Source organism: Delphinus delphis, chromosome 4, assembly GCF_949987515.2.
Source record: "Delphinus delphis chromosome 4, mDelDel1.2, whole genome shotgun sequence".
NCBI lineage: Eukaryota > Metazoa > Chordata > Mammalia > Artiodactyla > Delphinidae > Delphinus > Delphinus delphis.
In genome coordinates, this window is record NC_082686.1 from 63,196,838 (window position 1) to 63,210,242 (window position 13,405).

Sequence of the window (13,405 nt, forward strand, 5' to 3'; positions counted from 1 at the left end):
CTTTGCACCTCTTGTTCACTCTGTTTCAGCTAACTTGTCTTCTTTCATTTTTCACAAATGCAACATATTTCTTCCTGCCTCAGGGCCTTCACACTGTTCTTCCCAATGCTGGAGCATTCCTTCCTATTCAACCTTCTGAGCTAAGATCAGAAGTCACTTCTCCAGGGAAGCTCTCCCTCATCTTCCAGACTAGCATGGCTGCCCTTTCAAATATCTTAGAGTGTTTAGCAAAAAGACAAAAACCAGCAGTCTTAAAAATTATTTGTTTCTTTGTAGCTCATTTCTAATTTGAAGTTCAAACCTAATAGGAAATGCTCATGCTATTAATCACTAGTTGCAGAAAAATGTGTGTATGGTAATAGAAGTGTTTTCAACATGCACATTCACTCCCAAAGAGACCATTTTGTTGTTTTTTAATTGAGTTCTTGCTCCTCTCAATAGAATGCTAGACGCTCTTCCCATTGCATTTGATACGTGTCCCCCACGACACTCACCATAAGTGCAATTATGTGACAAAGCGTGAGGTTGTTTGATTTATTCCTCGCTTCCTCTCTAGACTATATGTTCTGTGTGTAGGGTGGAACTTTGTGTGGTTTCTCACTGCACTGTGTTCTCACTGTATAGCACAGAGCCTGGCACATAGTAGGAATTCCACAGCTATTTGTTGAGTGAAAAGATAGATTTTTAAATGAGTGTCATTGCTAATAAGAAAAAAAGAAGAAATTAAAGGCATTATAATTAAAAAACACGATACTTATAGAAAGTTAGGAGAAAGAATAAAAAAGAATATTCATAATGCCAGTTAAACATATATTTAGCTTTTTTTGGTTTACATTTACTAAAACCCAGTTTCTTCATCACAAAAATATGTTGCTTCTTCACTCGCAAAAAGGGGAAAAAAATGAAGGACTGAGAGAGTAGCCCTGGGGACCCCGTTGAAAAACATGGGCTAGAAGGTGCTGTAGTGTGAAAAGAAAGGGAAGAACATATATTCCTTGGTGGTCTTTATGAGGGAAGATAGTAGGCTGAGACATTAAATGAATGATCTGTTTTCCCTTTTTAAGGTATATGTTCGAGGGAGTCTCATTTGCCAAATGTTTCTGGAAACAGGCAAGAGAAACAGACGAGAATTATTAGATCAAATAGTGGTTAATGTACAAGATGTTCCACACCTAATAGATAAACAAGACGTAGAAAAATCACCAGGACCAGATGACAGTTCTTATGTCCTTTCATATGTAGGATTTTCCTCTCCAAAACAGATCTGAAGCCCCCAGATGTGTCTGGGTTTATACTAACTGCAAGGAGATGGGGGAGGAAGATAAGTCAATCCATTAAGGATTGACTAAGGCCGCCAGCTTTCACTGATCTTGCATTTAGAAATAAAGAACCAACAGAAGTGTCACCCCCTATCAAAATCTTCTTTAACTTTCATGACCAGAAAATTCAGTCTGAAAACAGAACAAGACATTTCCACACAGAACTTATGCTTGATCATATAATCATCTCAATAAAGTGAATATTTTGCAGGACATCTGCAATTAGACCCAATGACACTCTACAGTAAAAACACATACCGTGGATTTGTATTTTTTTTCTTTAACTCTTAACGTGAGATTTTTCAATTCTGGGTCTGTTATTTCCAGCCAGAAGGGATCTAGACAGCTGGCTGAGAGAGTCATTCTGCATATTCTGAGAGACAGGCCTGAGAGTCATTTGCTCTTTGCTTATGGGGATATATTAATGAATTTTTAATCTTTCTCTCACTGTCCCCTATGGCCATGATGCATTTGTAGAGAAAGCAGGTTTACACAGTAGAAAGGCTTCTGTCAATAGTATTAAACCTGCTGTTATTTATCCTTCTCGTCTTAGAATATGGAAAGGAGGCACAAGGAAGAAAAAAACTCAAGAATGCTACATTTGTTTAACAATAAAATATAGGATTCTCTTTTAGTTTCGATTTTTCCCCCCCCTTGTGGTTGTTATTCACAATTGTGAAGCTGAATCCTAATGGGGGAGCCTGTGAAATTAGCCAACTGTTCTGGAAAGATGTCTTTATGGTAACTGAAGTAATTTGGACATACATATTCACTCTTAAAAATAGCCAATCTTTGTTTTCCTTAAACTTGATTCTTTCTTCTCCTCAAAGACTTTATGCTGCCTGCTTTCTTTGGTGGAGGCTAGGTATTCTGAATCATCTCTTATGATTGAGGTGATTCTTTGATATAGCATTGGACAACAGACACACTGACCAAAACAAACAAGTGAATAAATAATTGGAGAAGTAGACAGAAGCAGGGCTAGCAGAGCAGATCATACTACACCTAATGTCTAAGCAAAAGCAGCCACTGTTTTTGTTTGGCCTGTGAGTGATTTCATGTTTTACCAGCGTTTGTGATGTAAAAGGGAAAAGGGAGAGGAAGATGAACACTGAGGGAGATGAGCAGGCAAAGCAGGGTGAGCCTGGGTTGGTGAAAAGCTCAAGGACAGGAAAAAGCAGGGGACAGTGGGAGAAGCTATTACGCTGTCTTCTACTGCACTGTTCTGTGAGCCGTGCCCCCTGGAATTGCGTGATACAGAAACTTCAGAGATAAGAGGCTTCCTGACCACGGCCTTCACAATTTTACTTATCCAGGGCCACTCTCCTGCACTGTTGGTGGGAATGTAAATTGGTGCAGCCACTATGGAGAACAGTATGGAGGTTCCTTAAAAAACTAGATATAGAGTAACCATATGATCCTGCAATCCCACTCCCGGGCATGTATCTGGAGAAAACTCTAACTGGAAAAGATACATGCACCCTCAATGCTCATAGCAGCACTATTTACAATAATCAAGACATGTAAGAAACCTAAATGTCCACTGACAGATGAATGGATAAAGATGTGGTATATACATACAATGGAATATTACTCAGCCATAAAAAGAATGAAATAATGCCACTGCAGCAACATGGATGGACCTAGAGATTATCATACTGAGTGAAGTAAGTCAGACAGAGAAAGACAAATATTGTATGACATCACTTACATGTGGAATCTAAAAAAATGATAGAAATGAATTTATTTACAGAACAGAAATAGACTCACAGACATAGACAACAAACTTATGGTTACCAAAGGGGAAAGGGGTGCGGAGGGATAAATTAGGAGTTTGGGATTAACAGATATAAACTACTATATATAAAATAGATAAACAACCAAGACCTATTGTATAGCACAGGGAACTATATTTAATATCTTTTAATAACCTATAATGGAAAAGAATCTGAAAATGAATATATATATATATATATATATATATATACATGTATATGTATGTGTGTATGTAACTGAATCACTTTGTTGTACACCTGAAACCAACACAACATTGTAAATCAACTACACTTTGACTGAAAGAAAAAGAGCCAAGGAGAGTACACAGATGCAGTAGGGCATCCTGGACTGCTGCCCTTTCTTTTCCCTTTTGTCTCTGACCTGAGGAAAGAATGTGCTGAACTAGGGGTACAGGTACGATGTAACATAAGGGAAACAGGGAAGAAAAAACAAGCTGAAAAATGATCAAATCCCACTGTATCCAGAAAAACCCTGGTACACTCCCACCATTATAAACTCTTCTCTTGGGAAGGGCATCCATTCCAATTGTATCAAAAGATGTTATGGTGTTAGAGAACCTCCCTCTGAGGACTGGAAAGCTCGGCTGGCTGCCTAGTGGCTACTGTAGTGGGTGGGCTGTGAAAGAAAGAATGTGCTAGTATCTGGATGGGAGGCAAATAGCAGAAAGATGTGGAAAACTAAATTTACCCACTTCACACTCTGCCTGTGGCCAGTACTCTGAAGGTACAATGATAAGACCACATTCACAAAAGTTTTATTTCTGTAAGTTCCATTCTGTCCCTTTTCATTCCTGTAGCTACTGCAGACTTTTTTCTATATCTTTTGGACTAGTGCAAAAACCTCTCATTTTTCATTTCTCTAATCCCCTTCCATAGAGGTATTTTAAATTTTTCCTAAAATGCAGATTAGATACTTACTACCACCATCAAACACACTTGATGTCTCACAGAAGCAAGTGCAAACACCCTACTACAACAGTCAAGACTCCCATGATCTAGTCTCTCTCTAGCTTGCCTTCCTCCACAACTCACCATGAGTGCCAGGCTTCAAGTACACTGAGCCATTTGCCATCTCCAAATACTCACACTGAGGACACTGTGCCATGATCATGCCAATCATTTTGGAATTCCCTTCTTTTTGTGTCAAATAACTCAACACATCCCCGCATGCCTCTTATGCCTCTGAAGCCTCCCTGATGTCAACAGCTGGAATTCGGTGTTCCTTGCATACATCTTTAGCACACCACTTATATCAGGGTTGTAGCACTTTTCAGTTCTTCACTGAATTATTGTTTGTCATTGTATGTGAATCTGGGTAACTCATTTCAAGTTCCTTGGAATAAGGTTCTTACCTTATTCTTTTCAGAATATCTACAATGTTTTCCATCTAATATTCTCATTGAGTAGTAGTTGAATGACCAGCTAACTAAATAGAAAAAGTAAGTATACATGAAAATCATTACACAAAACTGATTGTAATGGGACATAAGAATGATACATCTCTATGAACGTAAAACTTCTTCCAAACTGGGAGAAGTTTGGGATTATATGCATGTATATGGGATAAACAATTTAAATTAGATAAAAGTCTTCCTAAGGTGGGAAGTCCAGCTTTTAATAAAGATGAGAAAAATAATAGGGCTGCAGGAGGCTAGTCCAGTATCCATACTATCATACCACATGACCAATCTCCCGAGTATGAAGGTATGGAAAATGCAGAGGTTAAGAACATGGACTTTGGGGCCTGACGTAACTTTAAATCCTGAGGTCATTCCTTACTAGCTTTGTGACCTTGGGCAAGTTGCTCAACCTCTCTTATCTCTGGGGATAATAATACTAACCTCAAAGACTTATTGTTATATATACACTACCAAACGTAAGGCATATAGCTAGTGGGAAGCAGCCACATAGCACAGGGAGATCAGCTAGGTGTTTTGTGACCGCCTGGAGGGGTGGGATAGGGAGGGTGGGAGGGAGGGAGACGCAAGAGGGAAGAGATATGGGAACATATGTACATGTATAACTGATTCACTTTGTTATAAAGCAGAAACTAACACACCATTGTAAAGCAACTATACTCCAATAAAGATGTAAAAAAAAAGTATAAGTAAAGTGCTTTGCATGGAATAATAGTTGACATTTCTTGAATACTATTTTTTTTTTTTTTTTGTCTGAGAACGATTGTGCTAATCTAAGTAAAACTCTGAGACCTTTAAAATTTGAATACATTTTCATTACAAAAGCATAGTGACTTGAAGCATAGGATTTCAGTTCATGTGGGACTGGTTTGACCTAAACATTTAAAAATAAAGCTAATTCATCAATTCCACATGCCAAGGCAGAATACAGAAATTCTAATGCATAAGAAGCAATGAATTCAGGTCTGAATAGTCAGGAGACAAAGAGAAGAAATAAATGAAAACACACACAACTGTTAAAAATAGATTTTTGAAGTAAAACCACTTTTTCTCATTCAGCTTATTGGCTTTATAGAATTATTTGACATGCTTATCCCTGGTGTTTTTTTACTTATTATTTTTTTTTTTAAAGAGGTTAAGAGTCATAGATAGAAGAAGTGCCATCATACATGATGAATGGAAAATGTCAGTTACTCGTCTTTTGTGTGTTTGGTGACAAAACTCAGCAATGAGCAGAGAGAACACTACCCTTCCCCATGAAGAATTTTCCAAAGGTACCATCAAAAACAACAACAATGTCAAACAGTGAAGGTAGATATATTGGACAACTGTCAGTTAACTATCCTTTTCCAGAGGTAGAAAACTAGATTCCTGTTTATAACTAAATAGTGAAGTAAATGCATAGATATTCAAAATTTACTTCTTTTGGTTAGTTTCTTTTGATATAAATCTTTTTCTTTTGATGTGTATCTTTTCTTTTGATACATAGAAAAACAAAGAAATTAGTCATAAAAAGGAAATTTCTTAGAATTATCAGTGAACGTGTCAGTGTAAGATTGGGTCTCTCAGAAAGCTGTAATACCCAGAAAAGTGACACAGAAGTTGGAAAGAAACAATCATAGTTCTCCTATTTTGCAGAAATAGGAAGGTAATTTGACTTGCCAGTCATGGCTGAGGATCGTGCTGATTGGGCCTTTGAGAGCACCCCTCCCAAATTCCGTATCAACAAGCATTTTGGGGGACCTGCTCTGTGTTCAGAGCTGTGAGTACAAAAAGGAATAAGAAAGACATTCTTCCTGCCTAAACCCTACAATCTATTAGAAACACATCCTTGAGTAAAAAGCACTTGCTTTTCACTAGAGTTACCTTTTTACTCATAATGCTTTAAACAGAAAGCTTCCTCTCCATAAATATGAGATGAATCTTTGATGCATAAATTCATGTTATATTTTTTGATGAAGAGGAAACTTAATTACACTTTAAAAGAAAGGGATTGTAAACATGTGACTTCAGTAATTAGGGCTCAAACATAATGAGCCATTTAGAAATAATGCTGCATTACATTTTCAATGACACTTAATAGTTTACTCATTTACATAATGTTTTACATTCATTTTTTTCATTTAATCATTCTGACGACTCTGTGAAGCAAGCTTTTCTACCCCCATTTTCTGAATGGCCAGGTTGTTGCTTAGAGAAGCCATATTATTTGCCCAACAAATCACATGTAGAACAATTAGTTAACCAAGAGAGCCAGTAAGAATATCTGGCCCAGTTCCTATTGTGTCATTGGGCTTAAGGCATCACTGCACACATGAAGAGAATCCAAGATCCTGGAGTTCTACCCCATGATTTCATTGTCTACTGCTTTAGATTTTACAGCTTGAAATCCCAAATCAATAGTTTTACCTAACAGGGGCAGATTATTCAAACAGTTGGTATACTCTGCTTATAAATATTTCAAGAAAATAGAATTTAAAATACCTACCATTACAAGCAACTGAATATATTTTAACATTTATTTGACTAGAATGTCTTTTAGCATCTTGCAGATCTCAATATTCTGTCAATAGGAATGACAAATCAAGCTGCATCTGTTTTTTGGTCACAGCCTAAAAGTTGCTTTTCTTATGGTCAATATTAGTATATTTATTCAGCACTTGTTTCTTCTACCTGGAGTACTAAATATGCAACTAAGAGGTTTCTGCCACCATGCCAGTTAAGAGAAATGTCTGGCTAGCATAATGCTAAGTAAGCCACGTTTTGCCTTGTTTGATTCACAACCATTTTTAGAAATAGTAGGGGAAAATGATTACTTAAGCAAACTGGCTGGCAATACTGTATTCGAGGTATGCCTACGTGACCTCATTTTTCTTCTTAGCTAGAATGTAAGAACAGAAAAGAAATTTACAGGTCATGTGGTCTACCTAGGTCTCTTTATATTTGAGGCAAGTTATATGGAAAGAGGAGAAACAACTTATTAGAGACCTAATAACAAGTTATCTCTACTCTAAATTTTCTTGAGTTATTTGGAGGTTGGGATGGCCCTGACTTCCATTCCAGCTCTGTATGTGTATTTCATATCACATATGATAGAGGATTTTTGTGGTAGAGTGGTAGAGATCAGCAATGACATTTTAAAATAGAGGGGTTAGTAAGGTTCTCTCTGAATAGGTGACACCCTCAAATTAAATACAATACTTCTCATCTGGCAATGATATGATCTTATTAGTGTGTCTGCTTTCAACATTAAGCTCTTCATAGGCAGTTTCACAACCTACATAAAGGCCTGAACAACACATCCTGTACAATTATGTGCCTTTAAAATGATTTACATTTACTCCTGATTTTTATAAAGAACAGAGAGCTTTCAATCATGAAGTGATTGGTTTCAGCATACTATTGTGGCCACTTGATCTCCTTGCTTACTTGTCTCATTTTTTTTTTAACATCTTTATTGGAGTATGATTGCTTTATAATGGTGTGTTAGCTTCTGCTTTATAACAAAGTGAATCAGCTATACATATACATATATTCCCATATATCCTCCCTCTTGGTCTCCCTCCCACCTTCCCTACCCACCCCTCTAGGTGGTCACATTCTCTCAGTTTTGATTCAAAAATATTTTATTATTTTTTACAATCTTCACATGGTTGAATAGAAGAGTTAAAAGAAAAAATAATCCAAATTAATCTCTTCATTCCGAAAAAAACATTTTTTTTTTGGTTGGAAAAGGCAGTACACCATTGGCCAATTTGATGTTCTTATTTTACTTTCTGTAAATTGAATTGTCTCAAGCTATCTCCACTCACTACGACAATATGGAAATGAAATTGCTTTAAGGAGAAATGATAAATTTTGTATTTAAGTCCTATGTGACTAGGGAAAGGAAGTGCATACCTACAGCCATTGTCAATATGGATGCAGATGTAGAATATGACTGTTTAAGATCAGGATACAGTGATCAGGAATCAGGTCTCTGCATACCTCAAGATGAAACTAAACTAAGGTGAATTGGTTCAGTCAAATCACACATGGACCAACAGGCTGGCTTTAAACATCATTTACTGTTTAAGAGCCAACACACATCAAGACAACATTTGGATCCTTAAACAGCCTTAATTTTTTTTAATGTGTAAAAAGTTTACAAATTTTTTTAAAAAATTGAAGGCAAAGAAAATGTTATTCCAAATTAATATCCTTATAGCATTGTAGCATCTCTGAAATACTGTTTTCCAGTGAAAGATAATAGAATGAGCTTTTACGAGATTGAGTACTGAAGTTTATACAAGCATCAAGGCAAAATGGAGCCAAGCCACTGAGTTCTGAATTACAACCAACAACGTTGTCATTTAAAGTGATAAAATGTAAAAACAAAACAAAACAACAACAAAAAACAAACTTATGTACTATTATAGGGGAGGAATAACTGAAGACGGATATAGGAACTTGTTGCAAATAGCAACAAGACTAACAGTTCTCATATAGATAATTTGTAACTTTGTGAATAAACCAAACCCACCCAAAATGCAATTGTGTTAATTGAAAAAACTGACTCGAAAAGGTATAAAAACAAAATAAACTGGGAGTTGTGACTGAATGCTACGCTTGCATATTTTACAGAATATTACACAAGTTGTCATTTTTCTTTACTATGAATATCTAAATATATACTGATTAATTATATTATTAACTATTAATTATATTATTATATAATAACTATATAATAATACTATTATTATTACAAGTGCAGAATTAAGTTATGTTGTTATTTTTAACACGGATTAATATTAATCTAGCATGGCACACATGACGTGTTTCTAATGCCAGCCTCTGTTAAATCAAAAACAAGAGCCTGGCCTTCTCTTTGTCAGTAAAAAGGTAAGAACTCAGTTCTTCAACTATACAACTGATGGCAGTAACACAAAGAAAGTGCTGGGGATAAAGAGTGACAGTTGGCTCTACTGGAGTTGAACTGAGGGAAAAGAGCCCAAGGTAAGAAAATCAAGCTCTTAGCTGAAGGCTAAAGGTGAAGCAAGAAGGAAAATTGTTTTTGTTTACTTAAGAAGATTAATGAGATAAAGTCAGGGAGATGCTGTAGTTTTATTATGTACATTAAGTAGTTCTTATGTTAGGGATCAGAAAAGCAGGACAAGCAAATGAGCCTGGCAGGCAGTTCTCAGGAGGAAAATGTGAGCTGCGTGTATTGCAATGATGATAAAGGAAAAAAAAAAAAAATTGCATTGAGTTTCCCAATATTGAATTAAGTTCACAAGGTGGAGTTTGTACTGGCACTCTGTTATTTGCCAGCACCTGTTAATGACATTCTAGAGAAGACCCACAGCCTTTTTTCCCTAGCATTTTCCTGGTGAGAAAAGGGGTTTGGGATGTTTAAAAGACTATACTTTTGTAAGCCACTGTTACAAAGAGCTATGCAGCTGGGCCTCAAAATGCTGTTTTGGGCATCTATAAAGTGATGTGTAGAGCCTGTTGGATCAATTCAAGAGAACTGGGTTGTTGTTTTTGTTTGTTTGTTTTTGTTTGTTTTTTTCATTTATTTCTAACCAGGTAGTTAGAATAAAACCATTTAGTTTCCACTGATTCCTTAATCTCTGCCAAATTCTTAATCGAAAAGTAGCAAACTTGCCCTAAATGTTAGTTGGACACAAATTTCATACCCTAAGAGGTCAGTGTTTCCTGCTCCTTGGTAAATTTTCAAAATACATGTAACCTGTTGAAAGGGATCTGGGAAAGCTAAGCTACTTCTGGTGACTTTTTTTTTTTAATTTTTATTGGCATATAGTTGATTTACAATGTTGTGTTAGTTTCAGGTGTACAGCAAAGTAAATCAGTTGTACACATACATACATCCACTCTTTTTTAGATTCTTTTCCCATATAGGCCATTACAGAGTATTGAGTAGAGTTCCCTGTGCTATACAGTAGGTCCTTATTGGTTATCTATTTTATATACAGTAGTGTGTATATATCAATCCCAATCTTCCAGTTTATCCAGTGACTCCATTTTGATTCTCTATCAGACCTACATCAAAACCATCCCTCTAAAAACAGAATCTCAGTAAAAACGATGTATGTCTCATGCACATTTCACCTTCAAGGCTAGTCCCTCAGTATCTCATTTTCTTCTCCTTATGATGTTATCTCTGTAAGTGCCTCCTACGTAGAAATTTCTAAGACACCATTTGGCCAAGTAACATTCAGAATAACAACTTAACATTCTGTTCAGAACCTTATGTTCTAGGAAAACATTTTATGGTTATAAAAATAAACACAAGTAGTCAAAATAAGTTCCATTTATAACAAGGGCATCTCTTCTGCTAAAGAAAAATATTTCCTCAGTGTCTAGGATTCTCTCCTTTATATAAACGTATTTGTGTAATGGGCTCATTTTAACTACTTTTCAGAAACTGAATATACCTTAGTAGTCAAGGAAAAAAAAAACACAACACACACACACAGAGAACAAAGAAAATAAAAGAAAAACAACCAAAGTGAAGGGCTGAAGGAAGAGGAGGTATTCCTGTCTCTTTGTAATCTTGCTTGCTTCTTTCCCACTGAGGCAGCTGAAGGGACCTGCCAGAGATTTCATCGCAAAGGGAGAATTTCAGAGATGAGAAGCCACTTCAAATTGACACAAGACTGTTTTATCTGTCAGTCAAGGCATGAGGTGAAAAGTGGAATAGCAACAATGTCACTAAAATTATATTACTTTTCTTCAAATACATAAATATTTTATTTCTCTTTTTTCAAATTTATTTTCTTATATTGATACATTCCTAGATGTAAAAGAGTGTATTTTGGGGTTGCCCCTAGTTCGTAATAAATATTCAAGTCTTCACATGGTTCACTGACATAAATTCTTTGAGTTCAAGACTAATGAAGTTAGAGGAGACCTTACGTTATATCTCAGTGGGCAAATGCAACACATTTATCCGTGAGGTTGTAGCTGTAGATCTGGAGCTGCTTTTGATGACTGTTTAGCTTTTCTAAGTATGACTATGGAACACCAGCAGCCCCTCCCACACTGCAAACAGGAGCAGGTGCTGGAATGCTATTGTCCAGAAATGATACGTGTTAATAAAACAAGGGATCAGCGTGATCAGGGTTTTCTATGCCCTTCACATCCTTGTGTGGTTGTATTTTCTGAGTGCCCAGGAGACACACCGTAGTCTCCTAGTCTCGCCATAGCACAGGGCAGAGTAATACAGTTTCTTGGGAGGGGCAGGAAGATTTTAACCTCATCTCTGGGAGGTGTGGCCAAAGGAATGTTTGTAGGGAAAGAAAGAGGAAAACCTATTTAAATTCTAATGGACATTACATTACAAAAAGCTGATTGAGGGTCACTGGAGCTCCTGGTGGCTGAGATAAAAGCCAGGTTTCATTACCCCTAGATGAAGAGATGAAGAAGAGGATATACAAAAGTTTGTTGAATCGATAACAGTATTATGATTCAGGAAAAGGAAAAGCCTTTATATACCAAAAGGAATTTGAAGCTAGAGAAGAATGAAATATTTATCATAACAATACTGAAGGCACAAGGTAATTTCACATATGTCCATGAACAAGCTGCTTCAAAGGGTATATCTAAACAACACATCAGAAGATGACAGAGGGATTGAAAGGAGGAATATCTATAAAAGCATTAAAGATAGCATAATCAACCAACACTTACTTTCTTTGATTTTTTTTCCTGAGATCGGAAGAGATCATTATCATCATTCCTGCCATTTGTTGGGCACCCCTTGTATGCAAAACAGTGTGCTAGCGAACACTTTCTATCACATTCTAAAAAGGAAATAAGACACCTCATCTCCGCTTCCACAGACTAGCTTTAATAGGCAGAGTCAAAGGCATCTTAGGAAAACCTTAAATGAAGCAGATCAATAAACACATGGTTGAATCAACTAGGCATGTGTGAAATGGATGAAGCCCACCCTACCCATATTACTTCTAGAGGTGAGAATCTCACCCCCTCCAAAAAAAAAAAAAAAGTGGAATAAAGGAAACAAAGCACAATCCTATAAACCCACTATATTCAACATATGATTTTAGTATCTACTGTGTATTTAGCTTTATGTCAGACCTATTCCAGTCCTCCAAACCTTCAATCCAATTGAGAAAAACTAAAAACTCATTTGAATTGTAATACCAGACAAGTGGGTACCTAAATCAATGTGGAAGGGAGTTTAGTGCTACTGACATCGAGAGGGAGGCTCTATCCCTGAGGGTTAGAGTAAGAATTAAAATAAGATTATAGCACTCTAGCCAATCCACCAAACGCTTCTGACATCTCTATTTGGAGGATTTCGAGCTTTGGGTGGGCAGACTGTCTTTTATTATAGTGGGAATTATTTTTTAAGCAGTAAATTTTTCTCCACTAACAAGCCAGGGGTGGTAAGTATGAAATGGGAGTTGACGAGAATATTTGTCGTCAAGAAAGATACAAGAGCTATTTAGTGAAGAACACATCATAATGAAGTTCTGCCATATAAGCTCGAAGATACACTACTGTTCCCTCCTTAAGACGGCCCTTATTGAAACAGAGCAGGACCCTATGGTTCCTCCCCGCCGTGTCCTCTGCCTGCCTTTTGCCTGTGGAAAAACTTTAGCCAAAGAATAAGTTTAACCAGAGAAGTTAGAAAATGCAGAAGCAAAGAAAAGCGGTCAAACAGGACAAAACAATAATAGTTTAGTCACTAAGCAAAGTCAGTGACCTTTAGTTCCTTCTCAAGGGCTATAGATAACATTCTGAGCCATATCCTTTGAGATATGTCTTTTTAAAAAAATATATTAATTAATTAATTTCTGGCTGCGTTGGGTCTTCGTTGCTGCGTGCGGGCTTTCTCTAGTTG